The following is a 21,031-nucleotide window of genomic DNA, read 5'->3' as shown; positions in this document are numbered from 1 at the left end:
ATGCTCTCCATTCTAACTTCTGTAGTGTTCTAATAATAGAAGGTGTCACTTCAAAGGTTATCATGGAAAATAAAAGCTTATGTTGCAGAAGTAACATAGTGACATGAATGAAAGATTGGCTGCTAACAGGAGACAGAGTAGCTGTAAATGCGTGTTTTATTAGCAAGATGTAATGAGTGGTGTACCACAGGGACCGCTGTAGGCATCACAACTTTTTAGAAGTTATATTAATGCAAAAATCCAATCCAATCTGCCTCATCATGGCCCACGCAATTTATTTGCTGACTTGCCCTCACCGCACTTTCTTTGTTACTGGACCACAATGCTTTGCATTCTGCGTTTCTTTTCAATACTTTGGAGCATTTATGTATGGCGTAATCTATATGGATAGAACATAAACAAAGGATTTTCACTGTACCCTGGTGCATGTGATGGTAACCAACCAATACCAATACAGTCATAGAGTCATGGAAAAGTACAGCACAGAAACAGGCCCTTCTGCCCATCCAGTCCATACTGAGCCATTCAAGCTGCCTGCTCCCATTGGGACCATAGCCCTCCATACCCCTGCCATCCATGCACATATCCAGACTTCTCTTAAACATCGAAATTGAGCTCACATGCAGCACTTTGCAGTGGCAGCTTTTTCCACACTCTCACCACCCTCGGAGTAAAGAAGATTCCCCTCATGTTCCCCTTAAATATTTTACCTTTCAGGTTTAACCGACCTCAGTGGAAAAAGCCAGCTTGCATTTATGCTATCTCTACCCTTCATAATTACGTATGCTGTAACATGGAAGCTGGTTTCCAGGCTTGGTGAGTGAGGCAGACAACTGTAGTTATGAATAAACATATTAATCCCCTATGGACAAACAGTAAAAGTTTTAACCAAACATCTAAGTCTCCCCCAAGTTACACAAACTACAAAACTAAGTATACAAACTACAAGACAAACAGATACTAAGCTAAGAGTGCACATGGGCTCCTCTAAGACTGGAGGATGCTTTCCGAATAGTTTTTCAGCACTGGTCACGACCACAGTGTGAAGCAGGCACTGGGAACAAAAGGAGAGAGACCATGCCTCCTGCACGTGCTATTCTTATACCCTCTAGTGCCTGAAACCGGCAACATGGCAACCAATGAGAAAGAGCTGCTGCATCTGTCAAACAGGCCAATTGATTGCCAGCATGATGGAAGCAGATTTTGACTGACAAGTGAGTATAGGAATTGAGCCACTGTCACAGCCACACGACAGTGAATATTGGTAGAATCTCACCAGTACCAACTATTATTGGTAGAATCTCAAGTAGTGACGAGAGGGCATACAGGAGTGAGATATTCTAACTAATGGAATGGTGCCGCAGCAACAACCTGGCATTCAATGTCAGTAAGACGAAAGAGCTGATTGTGGACTTCAGGAAGGGTAAGATGAAGGAACACATACCAATCCTCATAGAGGGATCAGAAGTGAAGAGAGTGAGCAGCTTCAAATTTCTGGGTGTCAAGATCTCTAAGGATCTAACCTGGTCCCAACATATTGATGTAGTCATAAAGAAGGCAAGACAGTGACTATACTTTATTAGGAGTTTGAAGAGATTTGGCATGTCAACAAATACACTCAAAAACTTCTATAGTTGTACCGTGGAGAGCATTCTGACAGGCTGCATCACTGTCTGGTATGAAGGGGCTGCTGCACAGGACGGAAAGAAGCTGCGGAAGGTTGTAAATCTAGTCAGCTCCATCTTGGGCACTAGCCTACAAAGTACCCAGGACACCTTCAGGGAGCGGTGACTCAGAAAGGCAGCGTCCATTATTAAAGACCTCCAGCACCCAGGGCATGCCCTTTCCTCATTGTTAAAATTAGGTAGAAGATACAGAAGCCTGAAGGCACACAATCAGCGATTCAGGAACAGCTTCTTCCCCTCTGCCATCTGATTCCTGGATGGACTTTGAAGCTTTGGACACTAACTCACTTTTTTAAATATACAGTATTAATGTTTTGGCACATTTTTAATAATATATGTAATTGATTTACTTGTTTATTTATTATTGTATTTTATTTTATTTATTATTATTATTTTTTCTCTTTCTGCTAGATTATGTATTGCATGGAACTGCTGCTGCTAAGTTAACAAATTTCACGTCACATGCCGGTGATAATAAACCTGATTCTGATTCTGACACAACAGTGAGAATAGGAATAGAGCCACTGTCACAGCCACACGACAATGAATATAGAAATAGAGTGAGGTGGAGGATAAATGTGTGGCCAAGGGATTGGAGCAAGGGGCAGGGATCCAGATTTCTGGATCATTGGGACCTCTTTTGGGGCAGGTATGACCTGTACAAAAAGGATGGGTTGCACTTGAATTCGAGGGGGACCAATATCGTGGCAGGAAGGTTTGCTAAGGCTGTTGGCGACAGTTTAAACTAGTTGGAACTGAAATGAAGAGACAGAAGAAGGGTTTGTCAAAGGCAGGTCGTGCCTTACAAGCCCACTTGAATTTTATGAGGATGTGACTAAACACATTGATGAAGGTAGAGCAGTAGATGTAGAGTATATGGATTTCAGCAAGGCATTTGATAAGGTACCCCATGCAAGGCTTATTGAGAAAGTAAGGAGGCCTGAGATCCAAGGGGACATTGCTTTGTGGATCCAGAACTGGCTTGCCATAGAAGGCAAAGAGTGGTTGCAGGCGGGTCATATTCTGTATGGAGATCGGTCACCAGTGGTGTGCCTCAGGGATCTGTTCTGGGACCGCTATTCGCAATGATTTTTATAAATGACCTGGATGAGGAAGTGGAGGGATGGATTAGTAAGTTTGCTGATGACGGAAAGGTTACGTATGTTGTGGATAGTGTGGAGGTCTATCAGAGGTTACAGTTGGACATCAATAGGATACAAAACTGGGCTGAGAAGTGGTAGATGGAGCTCAACCCAGATAAGTGTGAGGTGGTTCATTTTGGTAGGTCAAATATGATGGCAGAATATAGTATTAATGGTAAGACTCTTGGCAGTGTGGAGGATCAGAGGGATTTTGGGGTCCGAGTCCATAGGACACTCAAAGCAGCTGCGCAGGTTGACTCTGTGGTTAAGAAGGCATATGGTACATTGGCCTTCATCAACCTAGGGACTGACTTTAAGAGCCGAGAGGTAATGTTACAGCTATATAGGACCCTGGTCCGACCCACTTGGGGTACTGTGCTCAGTTCTGGTCGCCTCACTACAGGAAGGATGTGGAAATTATAGAAAGGGTGCAGAGGAGATGTACAAGGATGTGGCCTGGATTGGGGAGCATGCCTTATGAGGATAGGTTGAGTGGACTCGGCCTTTTCTCCTTGGAGCGATGGAGGATGAAAAGTGACCTGATAGAGATATATAAGATGATGAGAGGCATTGATCATGTGGATTGTCAGAGGCTTTTTCTCAGGGCTGAATTGGCTAACATGAGAGGGAACAGTTTTAAGGTGCTTAGAAGTAGGTACAGAGGATATTTCAGGGGTAATTCTTTTTTAAAAACACAGAGAGTGGTGAGTGCATGGAATGGGCTGTCGGTGATGGTGGTGGAGGCAGATACGATAGAGTTTTTTAAGAGACTCCTGGACAGGTACATGGAGCTTAGGAAAATAGAGGGCTATGGGTAACCCTAGGTAATTTCTAAAGTAAGTACGTTTGGCACTGCATTGTGGGCTGAAGGGCCTGTATTGTGCTGTAGGTCTTCTATGTTTCTAAGGAAATTAACCCCCATATAACATACCTCTATCAAACTCGTCTGAGTCATTTATGTTCCAACAAGTAAAGTCCTAACCTATTCAATCTTTCCATTTTACTTAGGCCCTCCAGTTCCGGAAAAATCTTTGTAAATGTTCTCTGTACTCTTTCAACCTCATTTACATCTTTCCTGTAGGTAGCTGACCAAAACTGCACACAATCTCCAGAGTAGGCCTCACCGATATCGTGTACAACTTCAACATAATATCCCATCCCGTACTCAATACTTTGACTTATGAACCCAAAGTGCCAAAAGCTTTCTTTACAACCCTATCATTCTGAGTTTCCCACTGCACGACCTGATAAAGGCAAACATAAAGGCATTGCAAGTATTTAGAAAAGCTATGGAATTTTGGATGTTGCGAGGGAAGTTGAACATAAAACATGGAGTCGGAACGAGTGGATTGGAGAGGAATCTGCGTGGAAGAGTTTTAGGGACTGTCCACCGAAACTGGAAATGAGGTTTGATCAATTAAGCCCCAAGCCAATTTGGCAGTAGGGTATAGTCTCCGAGCGTATCGCTGAGGCAGGGCCCGGATCTTAGTGCGGGGCATGACTCAGTATTTGGACAATTTAAATGCTGGCTCAGATACACTGAAAAGGCAGGGTGTCAGGACTGGAAGCAAGGGTCAGACCAGTTCTGCTCACTTCTCTGCATTGTCTACTCCTGTCTCCACGGTGCCGAGACTGTCTTAGCTGCTCTGTGCCTTGTGTCTGCGACCTTTGTGGCAATTTGCCCCACTGTGTGATGAACTGGACACTGAGGTTACGGGCCTACACTGGCTGCTCCAGGCGCCAGGACTATGGACTCTATTTCATTCAGAATGCTGTCACTTGCTTTTATTGCTTGTGTTTGTGTTGATTTGTGTATTGATTGTGTTTCATTTGTGTTGTCTCTTTCTCTGAGCATTCGGTGTTGGTCTTTTTTTTAAACTGTGTTTCCTGCTTTGTGGCTGCCTGTAAGCAGACAATTCTCAAGGTTGTATAATTTATACATAATTTGATAATCAATGTACTTTGAAATTATAGAGATATGCTTCAGTTACTGAGTTGATTAGCAAGGCAAAATCTAGAGTACTGTGTACAGCAAGAGCTCCTCAATAAAGGAAGGATGTTAGTGTATGGGAATCAGTTCAGAGAAGGTGTATTGGACTAATACCTGGAATAGACTGGTTGTCTAACCAGGAGAGGCTTGTATCTGCTGCAACTTGAAGAGTAAGGGCTGAGAGATAACTTGAATGAAACACATAGATCCTGAAGGGTTTGATAGGGTTGCTGTAAAGAGAATGTTTCTGTAGTGGGAGAATCTAGAATTAGGCATTGTTCAAAATGAATGAGTAATCCATTTAATACAGGTGATCTTTTCTCATCTCTCAAAGGGATGTGAATTTCTGCATCTCCCTTGTTAAAGGGTGTAGATGCCTTCAAATATTGTTAAGCAGGGATTCACTTAACAAACAAAAGAATGAATGCAGAGATGAAGACTTGCAAAGAAATCAGCCACAACCTTGTTGAGTATTGGAGCTGATTCAATGAGTAGGGTGGCCTACATGAGCTACGTACACTCAGTCACCATTTTATTAGGTACAGCTGTACACTTGTTCATTAATGCAACTATCTAATCAGCCAATCGTGTGGCAGCAACTCAATGCATTAAAGCATGCAGACAGGATTATGTTGGAAACCATAGTTCTTTAAATAATACTTTTTATAAGATTTGTACTTTTTAACAAACTTATATATTTTTACAGTACGTGGTTTTTCATCCCCACTCACTGGCAGAAAGCGGTATAGCAGCTAAACGAACGGTTTATCACCTTTCTCATTTTTCATTGGCTAATTATCAGCACAGTACCCATGTGATGTAATTGTTTTAATTATGTAGTGTCTTCACTAGTTTATTTATATCTAAGGAGTTTCTTATCTTATCTATAAAAGTGATGGATTTTTCAGAGGTGCCATCTTTATTTCTTTTGTCTTCACATTTCTTCCACCTCTTAGCATTGTTTCTCAGCACTTTATTTAGTTTGTTTAGTATTTAAGACCAGAAGATAAAGGGGCAGAATTGGGTCATTTCATCCATCGAACCTGCTCTGCCATTTCATCACGGCTGATCTGAATTTCCTCTCAGCCCCAATCTCCTGCTTTCTTCCTGTTTCCCTTCATTCCCTGACCAATCTAGAATCTATCAACCTCTGCCCTGAATATACCTAACGACTTGGCCTTCAGAGCTGCCTGTGGCAAAGAATTCCACAGATTCACCATTTGTGTGTTTGTTTGTATTCTAAAATAATCAATCATTAGAATTAAGACCCCTCATCATTTTTGATTCCCAGAAAATAAACAGAGATCCAGCAATCAGAGGTTCAGTTTTGCTCAGACCAAACGTCAGAATAGGGAAGAAATGTAATCTAAATAACTTTGTCCATGGAATGATTGTCAGTGGTAGGTGGCGTGTTTTGATTATTTTAGAAACTACTGATCTCCTGAGATTTTCAAGCACAACAGTCTCTACAGTGAATGGTGTGAAAAACAAAAAGATGTCAAGTGAGTAGCAGCTCCAAGGGCAAAAAAGCCTTGTTAATGAGAGAGATCAGAGGAAAATGGCCAGACTATTTCAAGCTGAGAGTAACGTGACAGTAACTCAAATAACCATGCGTAACAACAGTGGTGTGCGGGAAGGCATTTTTGAATGTACGACTCGTTAAACCTTGAAGTAGATGGGCTGCAGCAGCAGACGACCACATCGGGTTCCACTCTTGTACCTAATAAAGTGACCACTGAGTGTATATATGGTAATTGAGTTGGAGAGATGTAAAATCTAACCAGTTACACCAATATTCATTTTCTTCAGTGAATTCCAACATGAATTCCAGTATCCAGGACTTCAAGAAGCTTCAAAAAGGTGGCATCCGTCATTATGGACCAACATCACCATGGACATGACATGCCTTCTTCTTATTGCTTCCAGCAGGGAGGAGATACAGGAGCCTAAGGACTCACACTCAGTGATTCAGGAACAGCTTCTTCTCCTCCGATTTCTGAATGGACATTGAGCCCATGAACATGACCTCATTACTTTTTAAAAATTACTTATTTAATTTAAATTTTTATATATAGCATATTTATATTAATATATGTAGTATATATATTTTTCTTACTGTAATTCACAGTTTTTTAATATATATTGCAAAGTTCTGCTGCGATATAACAACAAATTTCATGATATATGTGGGTGATATTAACCCTGATTCTGATGTTCTGAATCTTATAGGAACATATGGCATAATATCAAGGAGCCAATTCATAAGTTGTTCTACAGTCTGTAGAGTTTTACTTTGATTATTTAAGAGTAATTTCCATTGAAAAGCCACTACTTAATGAGTCCATCTCCCCCCACCCCCCGCCCCATTCTATAGAGGAGGTATCGAGAGTATCCTGAGCAGCTGTATTACCGCCTGGTTCAGAAATTGCATCATCTCGGATCGTAAATCCCTGCAGCGGATAGTGAGGTCAGCTGAAGGGATCATCTCTCTTCCCACAATTACAGACATTTACACTACACGCTGCATCCGCAAAGCAAACAGCATTATGAAGGACCCCACACACCCCCCACACAAACTCTTCTCCCTCCTGCCATCTGGCAAAGGGTACTGAAGCATTCCGGTCTCACGACCAGACTGTGCAACAGTTTCTTCCCCCAAGCCATCAGACTCCTCAATACCCAGTCTAGTCTGGCACCAACTTACACACACACTCAACTGCACACTACTCCACTCCCTTTGCAATTTCTGCTCATTTCTTTCTCAATTCCTGCTAAAACATTATTTAAATTGTTTATATTTACATTACATCATTTATTATTATATTGTAATTTGCCCTTTACTGTGTCTATTGTCTTGTTTATTAATTATTATACTGTCTTGTACTGTTTTGGGCACTTTATGTAGTCCCGTGTAGGTCTGAAGTCTAATGTAGTTTTGTGTTGTTTCATATAGCACCAGGGTCCTGGAGGAACGTTGTTTCGTTTTTTACTGTGTACTGTACCAGCAGTTATGGTTGAAATGACAATAAAAGTGACTTGACTTGCTTCCTGAGGTTTAATCACATATAAGCTGTCATATTATAGGACATATAATTTTGAGAATGCATATTTCAATCCCATCAGAATGTTCCGAGAACTTGAATAGAAATAACCCAAAATAAAAAATGGCAGCTTTATAATGCTTTATAACAGAATGCTTTACAGTACAGACAATCTGGGTTCAATTCCTGTCACTATCTGTAAGGAGTTTGGATTTCTTCCCTGTGACCACATGGGTTTCCTCCAGGTGCTCTGGTTTCCTCCCACAGTCTAAAGATGTACCAGCTGGTAGGTCATTTGGACATTGTAAATTGTCCCGTGATTAGGCTAAGATTAAATCTGGGGGATACTGGGTGACGTGGCTCAAGGGGCTGGAAGGGCCAATTCCGCACTGTATTTCAATTCCAATTTTGGCATCGATACATAAAATAATTGGGAAAATGCTGGAATGGTCTGACTGTGAAGAAAAAAACCAGAGTTATCTTTTCAGTTTGATTGTGAAATCATAACTTTGTTTCTCTCTCCACAAATGGACGATTAATGCTGATTTCAGATGGAACAATAGTATTTCTGAGCATGACTTCTTGTAAGCACTTCCCAAAGGAAATATTAAAGATAAAATGAGAATTCAGACTTCAATGTCATACCATTCTAACTCGACAAAAATACTGTCAAAGAAATGATGTATTATGTACAACTAATTCACGGTACTGCATGTACAATAATACTAAATGCATTCACTAACTGGTTGAGAAATAAAAAACTTTTTTGTTGAAGTGGCCAAGAAAACATCAACAGAGCAGAAAACAGAGTAAATTGATTTTAAGTAGATTGTGGGTCTCATGCTAACTTCTGGTGAATCAATTTTAAAAGAGTCCCAATGAATGCAAGGGATGTGACCTTTTTCTGCTTTGTAGGTCAGCACCACTCCGAGCCCATATGTAGAAGTCACTCTGCCAAATGCCTTCAGAAGATGAATGTAAATAACATTAAAGGAGCAATTTTAACAAATATCAGGCAGTAACAAGTTTTGTGAAAACAGAAGGATATTTCAAAGCAAACCTACCTGTACATTATTTCTGACAATGTAGACTTCACTTCCTTTGGAATTGCTTGCAAGGAGTTAAGTTCAAAAGTAATTTTCAATCACAAGGAAATAAGTTATGTGCGGTAGGTTAGCTAAGGTAGACTAGGAAGCAATATCGTGAATACGTAATAACAAGAGCAAATGGCTGACATGGATTATTGAAAAGGAAATCATTTTGACTCATCTATTGGAGTTAGAGCACTACAGCATACAAACAGGCCATTTGGCTCATCTAGTCTGTGCCAACCTGGTCTTCTGCCTTCGTCTTATCTAGCTGCATCCAGTTTGTAGCCCTCTCCGCATCACAGTGAACGCTCGTAGGAGTGGACTCAAGTGCACAGGAACAATAGATTCCTCTTGGTCACAGCAGTCACTGGCACCTGTTCAACCCTGGTGTGGAGGACGGCAGAATCTGTCAGGATGACAGTGACTCAGGCTCTGAGTCAACCCGGAAGCGGAAGATGGCAGAATCTGTCAGGGTGACAGTGACTCAGGCTCTGAGTCAACCCTGGTGTGGAGGACAGCAGAATCTGTCAGGGTGACAGTGACTCAGGCTCTGACTCAGCCCTGGTGCAGAGGACGGCAGAATCTGTCAGGGTGACAGTGACTCAGGCTCTGAGTCAACCCTGGTGTGGAGGACGGCAGAATCTGTCAGGGTGACAGTGACTCAGGCTCTGAGTCAACCCTGGTGTGGAGGACAGCAGAATCTGTCAGGGTGACAGTGACTCAGGCTCTGACTCAGCCCTGGTGCAGAGGACGGCAGAATCTGTCAGGGTGACAGTGACTCAGGCTCTGAGTCAACCCTGGTGTGGAGGACGGCAGAATCTGTCAGGGTGACAGTGACTCAGGCTCTGAGTCAACCCGTACGCGGAGGATAGCAGACTCTGTCAGGGTGACAGTGACTCAGGCTCTGAGCCAACCCGGAAGCGGAGGATGGCAGACTCTGTCAGGGTGACAGTGACTCAGGCTCTGAGTCAACCCGTACGCGGAGGATAGCAGACTCTGTCAGGGTGACAGTGACTCAGGCTCTGAGTCAACCCTGGTGTGGAGGACGGCAGAATCTGTCAGGGTGACAGTGACTCAGGCTCTGAGTCAACCCGTACGCGGAGGATAGCAGACTCTGTCAGGGTGACAGTGACTCAGGCTCTGAGTCAACCCGTACGCGGAGGATAGCAGACTCTGTCAGGGTGACAGTGACTCAGGCTCTGAGTCAACCCGTAAGTGGAGGATGGCACACTCTGTCACGGTGACAGTGACTCAGGCTCTGAGCCAACCCGGAAGCGGAGGATGGCAGACTCTGTCAGGGTGACAGTGACTCAGGCTCTGAGTCAACCCGTACGCGGAGGATGGCAGACTCTGTCAGGGTGAGCTCCTGCACTGGCAATGACTCAGCCCTGGTGCAGAGGACGGCAGAATCTGTCAGGGTGACAGTGACTCAACCCAGGAATGGAGGACAGCAGATTCCCCGTGAAATGAGGTTAGACATGGGAAGGTCAACAGAGCATCAGAAGCATTACCGAGCGACGCCTTGATATAACTCATTCTCCACAAATACAGTAGGACTCTGCTTCCAGAGCACAATGAGAGTGCCCTTTAAATAACCATAGAATGCAGGAAACACGGGCCAGTCCCAATCAACACAAGACCAAATAGAAAGCCATCGGTTCTCGGCTCGAACATTTAGTAAATCCAGGAGCTCAAAGCTCTACAGCAAGCCGCGAGACCCAAACGGTTCATGACACCTCCTGAGTTCTTTGATGCGTCTAGTAGAGTAGATGGGGTCGTGCATTTCAATTTTTGGAAAGCTTTCAATAAAGTCCCACACAAAACAAATTACAAATTGGAATTAGAGATCAAAGATTGGAATTGGGGTGATATACAAATGTGGATTATGAGCTGATTAATAATTGTAAAGTAATGGTTAGGAAAATTTAAGTTTCTCTGACATTAATAAGGATGGCTAGTAGGATATCTCAGGGATCAGTGTTCGAGCCCAAACTGTTCAAATTCAAATCACCAACTTCACTGCAGAACCAAATGAAACATTTCTAAGTCTGCTCATGATGTGAAATTGAGCAGGAATCAAGGTCATGATCATGATACAAAGAAGCTTCAAGGGGATATAGACAAGTTAAATGAAAAATGACTAATTTTTAACTCTATGCCTCTCATAATTTTATTTACTCAAATGAGCTTCTCCCTCAGTTGCTGACACTCCAGATGGAAGTTTTTGTGCATTCTCTGCTTATAGCTGCTACATTCTCATCCAGGCAACATCCAGAGCATTTATCATCCATTCCTTCATACCTTTCCTATAATGTGGCAACCAGCAATGCACACTGTACTCCAAAACTACTTGCCTACTTTTATCTATATTGCATTTCCCTGAATGGTGAAGACATGCATGCCATATGTTTTCAACACCATCCTATCTATTTGTATTGCCACTTCCAGGAAGCTATGGTCCTGCTACAGGATCCATAAGACCATATGATCAGAAGACACAGGAGCAGAGTTAGGCCATTTGGCACATCGATCCTGCTCTGCTATTTGATTATGACTGACTTATTTTCCCACTCAGCCCCATTCTCCTGCCTTTTGCCCGTAACCTTTGATGTCCTTACAAATCAAGAGCTTATCAACTTGCACTTTTAATATGATTTGGTCTCCACCGCCATCTGTGGCAATGGATTCCATGGAGTCGCAACCCTGTGGCTGAAGAAATTCCACCTCATCTCTGCTCTAAAGCAATGTACTTCTATTCTGAAGCTGTATTCTCTGGCCCTAGTCTCTCCCACTCTTGGAAATATCTGCATCTCCACTCTATTTAGAAATTCCAATATTCAATGAGAGGTATCAAAAAAACCTCCCCTCATTCTTTTATACTCCAGTGAGTACTTGCCCACAGCTCTCAAATGCACCTCTTCTATTAACCCTTTTATTCCTGGTTTCATTCTCATAAACCTCCTCTGGACCATATGCAATCCCAGGCACATCCTTTCTTAGATACAAGTCACAATACTCTAAATATAGTCCGCTCAATGCCTTATAAAGCCCTAGCATTACCTCTCTGCTTTTATATTCTGGTCCTCTTGAAGGGAATGCTGACTTTGCATTTGCCTTTTTTACTACGGACTCAACCTACACGTTAACATTCAGGGAATCCTACACTAGGACTCGCAAGACCTTTTACGTCTCTGAAGGTAGCCTATGCTTTTATTCCTTCTGCTAAAAGGCATGACCATACTATGTACCTCTCTGCCTATCTTTGTATGATCCACAAACCTGGCCACTAAGCCATCAACTTCATCTGTACATCAATGTTTATTGGTCCTGTGGTAGATGATCTAATCTCATTTTTTATGATCAGTGACATTCTGTTGCTTTCCCTCCTTTTCTTTATTCTAATTGCGAGTCTAGCGCTCTTGTAAAGTTTAATCCCCATACTCTCCTCTGAGAGACAAGGTCCTTTGACTATGCCATATATCACTACTGGTAGTGGATCAGTGTGCAAAGAGCCAAAGAAACATTAAGAAAATTCTCAAGAGCTGGAGCCCAAAGACTCCTGAAGGAGCATTACATATCCTTGAACAATGCAGTAGAAGTCAGGAGCAGGTTTCTGAAGGCTGGTATGCTTAATTGATGCAATCTTTTGCCATTGAAAAACAATTTCACAGGAGGATGAAGGTAATTTGTCACAGCCTTTGAATTTCTCAGAACATTTCACTCTTTAATCCAATATGGAGTTTCTACTTTGTGTTTTAATTATTTTTTTTATTCCAAATGGAATTACTTCAGGGTATGTCAGGGACCCAGACTTGGGGATGGTGATGAGGAAGTCCATGAACACTAGCTCTCTATCTTGTGCACCATTTATTTATATTTTATTTTTTATATTGTAACTTATAATATTTTTATGTAATGCACTGGACTGGTCCTCCAAGAAGACCACAACCTTGTCATAAGTTTTGGAGGCTTGTGTGCCTCAGTGACCTGGAGAGCTACATTGGCCTTATGCTTTGACTCTTGGTAGGGTCACTTACGACAAAAAGGTCAAAGGATAGAGGCTTAACTAGGATTGGTTCTCTGGTACTCCATGTTCGGCGGGTCAGCTCAGGGCTAACAATCCTGACGAGTAAAACAAAACTGTATGGAAACAGCAATGCAGAATCCTTCGCCATGTGAGTGCAATGATATTCCTGGGTCTGCACCAGGAACTTCCATGATAGACAGTAGTGAAAACCGAGCTACTGACATGATGAAGGAAGCCCTGAACTTCACCAGTGATAGAGGACCTTCATTGCTGCCCTAAATGCCAGCAGCATAATGGGTAGTAGTGAATGGGCTGCTGTGGTAAATCAACACATTTCACACAATATGTCAGTGATAATAAACCTGATCTGATTCTGAACTGGAAGCAGTTCACAGCATGTGCCCTGTTGTATTGACACTGGAATTTCCGGATGTGTTCCCAACTAGGCCTTCATCATTTGTGTTGACTACAGCAGAATACTATTTAGGATTTAGTTGCAAGTTAACATGATACAGCTCTCCATAGGTTCATCCGCAGATTATGCCAGGGTGAAGCTAGATGAGATGTTAGTTTCCTTTTTCCAGAAAATGATGCATCAGGTTGCCACTGTTGAATGCTAATCAGTTGAGATATTTCATGAGAGCAGTGCTCCTCTTCCCGTATGGAAGCACAAGGAGATTCTGGGTGTGATGGCCATTTCAATGAGATGATGACAAGATGGGTGATGCATGACTGGAGTATTGGGTGTTACTAACAGTAGGAGGATATTTCACACATCCTATTTACTCTCAGTGGCCACTTTATTTGGTACAACCCGTTAATACAAATATCTAATCAGCCAATCATGTGGCAGCAACTCAATGCATAAAATAATTCAGACATGGTCAAGAGGTTCAGTTGTTGATCAGACCAAACATCAGAATGGGGAAGAAATGCAATCTATGTGAAACTGACCATAGAGTGATCATTGGTGCCAGACAGGGTGGTTTGAATGTCTGCATTCTTGAGAAACTGAATGGTCTGAAGGTAGATAAGTCACCTGGATCAGATGGTGTACACCCCAGAGTCTCAGAAACTGCTGCTCTCCTGCTGATTTCTTTAGAGTTTACAGAGTATGATGGGAGAAACAAAAAATTATCCAGTGAGTGGCAGCTCTGTGGGTGAAAACATCTAACTACTGAGAGGTCAGAGAAGAATGGCCAGACTGGCTCAAGCTGACAGGATATATATATATCCCAGTAAAGGAGGTTTCTAAAGGAATGATGACACAACCATGGCTAACAAGGGAAGTCAAAACCAACATAAAAGTCAAAGAGAGGGCATATAATAGAGCAAAGATAAGTGGGAAATAAGAGGATTTAGAAGCTTTTAAAAACCAACAGAAGGCAACTAAAGAAGTTATGAAGAAGGTAAAGATGGAATACGAAAGTAAGCTAGTCAATATTATTAGAGAGGATACCAGAAGTTTCTTCAGATACATGAAGTGTAAAAGAGAGGTGGAAATTTATACTGGACCACTGGAAAACAATGCTGGAGAGGCAGTAATGAGGGATGACAAAATGCCACATAAACTGAATAAGTATTTTGCATCAGTCTTTGTTGTGGAAGATATTAGCAGCATGGTGGAAGTTCTAGGTATCAGGGTTTATGAAGAATGTGAAGTTACCTTAATTAGAGAGAAGGTTCTTGGGAAACTGAAAGGTCTGAAGGTAGGTAAGTCACCTGGACCAGATGGTGTATACCCAGAGTTCTGAAAGAAGTGGCTGAGGAGATTGTGGAGGCGTTAGTAATGATCTTTCATGAATCACAAGATTCCGGAATGTTTCTGCAAGTTGGAAAATTGCAAATATCACGCCAGTAATCAAGAAGGGAGAAAAGCAGAAGAAAAGGAAACTATTAGACAATTATTAAAGATGAGGCCTCAGGGTACTTGGAGGCACATGATAAAATAGGCCATAGTCAGCATGGTTTCCTCAAGGGAATTTATTTCCTGACAAATCTATTGGAATTCTTTGAAGAAAAAACAAGCAGGAGAGAACAAGGAGAATTGGTTGATGTTGTGTATTAGATTTTCAGAAGGCCTTTGACAAGGAGCCACATGAGGCTGCTTAACAAGTTACAAGCCCATGGTTTTACAAGAAAGATTCTAGCACGGATAAGGCAGTGGCTGATTGGCAGGAGGCAAAAAGTGGGGAAAAAAGGGAGCCTTTTCTGATCGGCTGCCAATAACTAGTGGTGTTCTACAGGAGTCTGTGTTGGGACTGATGAGCTTTATGTTATACGTCATTGATTTGATTGATGGAATTGATGGCTTTGTTGCAAAGTTTGCAGACGATAGGAAATGGCAGATGGAATACAATGTCGGGAAGTGTATGGTCATGAACCTTGGTAGAAGAAATGAAAGGGTTGACTATTTTCTAAATGGAGAGAAAATCCAAAAAACTGAGACACAAGGGGACTTAGGAAGCTCTGTGCAGGATTCCCTAAAGGTTAATTTGCACAGAGTCTGTCATGAGGAAGGCAAATGTGATGTTAGCACTCATTTCTAGAGGACTAGAATATAAAAGCAAGGATTCGGTGTTGAAACTTTATAAAGGCCTGGTGAGGCCCCACTTAGAGTATTGTGAGCAGGTTTGGGCCCCTTATCTTAGAAAGGATGTGTTGAAACTGGGGAGGGTTCACAGAAATGATTCCAGGATTGAATAGCTTGCCATTTAAAGAGCGTCTGATGGCTCTGGGCCTGGCATTCACTAGAATTCAGATGAATGAGGGGTGACCTCATTGAGACCTATAGAATGGTGGAAGGCCTTGATAGACTTGATGTGGAGATGGTGGGAAAGTCTAAAACTGGAATGTTTCTGCAATTAAATCAGCCTTAAAGTAGAGAGAAATCATTTTAGAATGAAGGTGAAGAATTTCTTCAGCCAGAGTGGTGAATCTGTGGAATTATTTGCCACAGGCAGCTGTGGAGGTCAAACCTTTATGTATATTTAAGGCAGAGGTTGATAGATTCTTGACTGGTCAGGGCATGAAGGGATATGGGGAAAGGCAGGAGATTGGGGCTGAGGGGAAAATTGGAACAGCCATGATGAAATAGTGGAGCAGAATCAGTGGGCCTAATGGCCCAATTCTGTTCATATATCTTATGGTCTCATGATCTCATGGAAGGTGTCAGCAACTCAAATAATCACTCATTACAACAGTAGTGTGCAGAACAGCTGCTCTGAATTCACAGCCTGTTGAAATTTGAAGTGGATCGGCCACAGTAGTGGAAGGCTATGAATATACACACAGTGGGCACTCATTAGGTACCTCCTTTGCCTAATAAAGTGGCCACCAACTGCATATTTGCAATAGCTTGGAATCTGTCAGACTGAAATCTGATGAGGAGATTGGAATTCCCATGTGCCAATAATGGAAATCACTCTTTGATTTAACAGTTACTTTGTGTTCATCACTGCTTTCTCCAAATGCCTGTACCAAGGATGCACTGGGAGCATCTACAGAACTCTTCAAAAGAAAAAAAACATCCAGATGGTCTCAACAGTTGTGTTTTGTAGGACTACTTTTATATTTCTATTTATTGTGGGTTTTCTTTTGTTCTTTTAATTGTGCTCTTTATGCTTATGTTGTTTTTAATGCTGCATCATAAATCAATTTTTCTCCTTTACACTCACTTACTGAAGAATGACAAAAACAATCTTGAACCTTCTGAAGCTATGTGCAGATGCACAAGGATAGTGTCACAACCACTGATTTGGCAACACAGTAGATACAGCAATTGTGCTTGTGAATTTGCACATATCAGCTAATTATTTAATTGTGATAGCATTTAACTCCATAGTTGTCATCATAGTGCTTGTCAAGACTTGGACAGGGCATAGCAATGTTTCACTGCTGTTTTGCATTCAGCCTTCCCCGAGATATTGGACTTTCAAGTCAACTGACTCCGTAGAACTGTAGATGGAGGCAAATGGCAGGGCAATGTAGACTGACAAGGAGCTTGGAACTCAGCCAGTGACCCCCTGAAACCCCTCCCTCTGTGGTGCTGCTGAAGGCAAACATCAATACAGGTGGCCAAATCCACCAGGAAATCCTGGCCATCTCATCTTTGATGCCTTTGGAGAGGCCGTTCAGGAAGGTGTTGTACTGTGCCCGAGTTCTAGCCGCTGGCTGTGGCTAGGGTGCAGAACTCTATGGGATAATCTGACACAGATCTGCATCACTGGTGCACATGCCACCTTTCACAGGCAGGCTCTCTCTCCTGTGTTTGGGGTGATCAAATACTTCTCATCTCCTCAGAAAATAACCAAAAACTACTGCAGAAAGGGGAGCCTGCCTCCCAGATAGTTATTCCCCATTCTTTCTCCCGACTGGACAGTTGGTGATGACATAAGCTACCTCAGCTCAGTCAGAAAGGTTAGTTGCAACTCAAAAAAAAAGAGGATGAACCAGGAAAGAAAATAGCAGCAGTTACCAGACTCACCTGAGTACTTTTCTGGAGGAGGCAGACAGGGCTCTTGGATGGGAGAAGTAAGCAAGAACGCAAAGGGCAGGGCAGAAGATACAGTCGCAGAATGTTGATGGGTGCTCTGGGACAGCCGGAGTGACTTGAGTCTAGGCCACAAGATCAGCTACATTGGTAGAACAACTCCACTACCCAGAAAACAGAGTCCAGCTGGTTCTGGTGTCTCCCCAGCATCACTCCCATTGTTTCAGGACAGCTCTCAGACAATCAGTGTCTGCTGGATCCATTCTGGCCAGATTGTACCATCAGGGTGCTGGAGCAGGGATCCAATCGCAGACCCAGTACTGTGTGTACTGTGATATTAATTGAGCAACAAATCCCAAGGTGTAACCAAAGTCAGCATCAAAATTCAGGCAGAGATCAAAACATCCAGTGAAATCCAAAAACCAGAATCAGGAAACAGGCAGAGTCAATATTCAGACAGACAGAGTACAGATACAAATGCTGGAAAGGCTCAAGAAAATTCACTGGCACAATCTGGCAACAAACAGGTGAAAACACAGGGTTGAAATACACTGAGCAATAAACAGAGAGGCAGATGATAGGTGGAGCACAATGAGACACAGGTGACAATAGACAATAAACAATAGACAGTAGGTGCAGGAGTAGGCCATTCGACCCTTCTAGCCAGCACCACCATTCACTGTGATCATGGCTGATCATACACAATCAGTACCCTGTTCCTGCCCTCTCCCCATATCCCTTGACCCCGCTATCTATAAGAGCTCTATCTAACTCTCTCTTGAATGCATCCAGAGACTTGGCCTCCACTGCCTTCTGGGGCAGAGCATTCCACATATCCACCACTCTCTGGGTGAAAAAGTTTTTCTGCATCTCTGTTCTAAATGGCCTACCCCTTATTCTTAAACTGTGGCCTCTAGTTCTGAACTCACCCATCAGTGGGAACATGCTTCCTGCCTCCAGTGTGTCCAATCCCTTAATAATCTTATATGTTTCAATCAGATCCCCTCTCATCCGTCTAAATTCCAGTGTAATAATACAGGTAATAATGAGAAACAGATGAGGGACGGAGTACTCAGTGATACAGGGGCCGGAGTAGAGCAGGAGCGGGGACAGAAGCACGTGACAATACAGATGCACCATCAATAACTCACTCTGAGACGTAAAGGCAAGATATCGGCTTTTATTGACTGGAAGAAGGAACGAGCAGTGAGTGACCACTTTACTACATCCTGGAGACAGAGAGGCCGGGCTCAGACCTCCATCACCTTTATACAGGGGTCTGTGGGAGGAGCCACAGGAGCAGTCATCGGGGGGGTGTCCAGACAGGTATATGTAGTTCACCACAAATACAAAACTACAGACTGACAGCTATGGGGGAAACACACAAAAACACAGAGTTCAACTGGAGGTACTGACACCTCCATAGTATCCAGGACATTGCCAAGGAGTGATACCCCAAAAAGGCGGCGTCTATCATTAAGGATCCCCATCATCCCCATCAATGAGCATGCCCTCTGCTCATTGCTACCACCAGGAAGTACAGAAGTCTGAAGGCACATACTCAATGATTCAGGAACAGCTTCTTCCCCTCTATTATTATGTAATGCATTGTACTGCTCCCGCAAAGACAAGATATTCCACGATATATGCTGGTGATATTAAACCTGATTCAGAGATTGATCTGCCCGATATCATGACAATAACAGCGTTAACTTGATGCGGTTGAGTTAGAATTGCCAGTTTCTGGTGTCTCCTAGTTCTAACTGTGGCTTAATCCTTGTATTTGTTTCCCTGTCATTGTACCACTGTGATTTTGACGTTCAGTAGATATCACTATTGGGCTTCCAAGATCGTCCAGCTATCTCTGGAGCTTTCCTGATGGTATTTAAATGGAAGTACTGGTCCATCCATTGGATGAATTACAGTAATACTAAGTTCAAAGTTTAAAGTGAATTTATGATCAGAGTACATATATATCATTATATACACCCCTGAGATTCATTTTCCTCTGGCCATACTCAGCAAGTTTATAGAACAGTAACTTCAACAGGATCAATGAAAGATCAACCAGAGTGCAGAAGGCAACAAACTGTGCAAACACAAATATAAATAAATAGCAGTAAATAATGAGAATGTGAAACAACAAGATAAAGATTCCTTAAAGTGAGATAACTCATTGTGCAAACATTTCAATGATAGGGTAAGTGAGTGTAGTTATCCCCTTTTATTCAAGATTCTGATGGTTGAGGGGTAGTAACTGTTCCTGAACCTGGTGGTGTGAATCCTGAGGCTCTTGAACCTTCTACCTGATGGCAGTAGTGAGAAGACAGCATGACCTGGGTGGTGGGGATCTCTGATAATGGATGCTACTCTCCTGCGACAGCATTTCATGGAGATGTGCTCATTATTGGGAGGACTTTACCTGTGATATACTGGACCGAATCCACTGCCTTTTGTAGGATTTTTCATTCAATGGCATTGGTGTTTTGATACCAGGCTGTGATGTAGCAATTCAATATCATGACATATCTATAGAAGAGGTATATCTTTGACAGAAATGAGGGACGTGTTTGGGCTGAGGAGCATGCCTAAGGAAACGGTCATGAAGTATGATTGCTGTCTCTTTTCTCATACCAAGCAGATGCTGTACAAGGAAATTTGACATCAATCAAAGCAACCTACTGATGATGTCATGCTGGAAATAAGGTACTGCAATCCATTATGTCAAGCTCAGTTAAAAGCTTTTTTAACTTTTCCAGGAATGCAGCCAATGTAAATTCTTGTTAGGTTCTCAGAAAATTTCTCTGAATATAATAGCATGGACACAATGATATGTCTAAACTGGAGTTAGCCCGGTGAAGTGTTAGGTATCAGATATAGTGGATTAATACAGCATAGAAACAGGCCATTCGGCCCACCTTGTCCATACTAACCAAGATGCCTACCAATTTAGTCCTTATGATTGCACTTAGCCCATATCCCTCTAACTCTCTTATCTGTGAACTGTACCTATGTACCTCAGTCATGTCTCTACCCATGATAATCGTTGATGGGCACCATTTGACTAGGCATCAGTGAAACTCATATTGCAAACAAACTTGTGGCATGCAAAAGAATTGCTCAAAGTGTTTTTTCCCATGAACAATTCTGTAAACAGACACATAGACCTCAATCCTATTCATGATTGTGGGCTCTAGTTGACTTATGACCTCTGATTTAATATTGCCTTCTTCTGGGAAAAAAAGACTATGTGCATTCATTATTGAATTGAATTGACTTTATTACTTACATCCTTCACATACATGAGGAGTAAAAATCTTTATGTTACGTCTCTGTCAATTGAGATCAGAGATGAGGATGAATTTTGTTCACCAGAGAGTGGTAAATCTGTGGAAATCGTTGACACAGGCAGCTATGGTGGCCATGTCATTGGGAATATTTAAGGCAGAGGTTGATAGGTTCTTGATTAGCTGAGGTGTGAAAGGATACATGGAGAAGGCAGGAGATTGGGGTTGAGAGGAAATAAGGATCAGCCATGATGAAATGGTGGACCAGACCCGATG

At 42.4% G+C, this 21,031-nt stretch overlaps 1 long non-coding RNA gene across 1 annotated transcript in view; it reads left to right on the top strand.

The window, feature by feature from the left end:
- Nucleotides 1-21,031, top strand: part of LOC140734932 (uncharacterized) — a 123,896-nt gene that overhangs the window by 85,552 nt on the left and 17,313 nt on the right. Inside the window, exon 2 of the long non-coding RNA XR_012100641.1 lies at nt 20,110-20,174. This is a non-coding gene — a long non-coding RNA (uncharacterized lncRNA). The remainder of the gene's footprint in view (nt 1-20,109; nt 20,175-21,031) is intronic.

Source organism: Hemitrygon akajei, chromosome 10 (assembly GCF_048418815.1).
Source record: "Hemitrygon akajei chromosome 10, sHemAka1.3, whole genome shotgun sequence".
In the NCBI taxonomy this organism is placed as follows: Eukaryota; Metazoa; Chordata; class Chondrichthyes; order Myliobatiformes; family Dasyatidae; genus Hemitrygon; species Hemitrygon akajei.
This window is presented reverse-complemented; position numbering and strand designations above follow the sequence as displayed.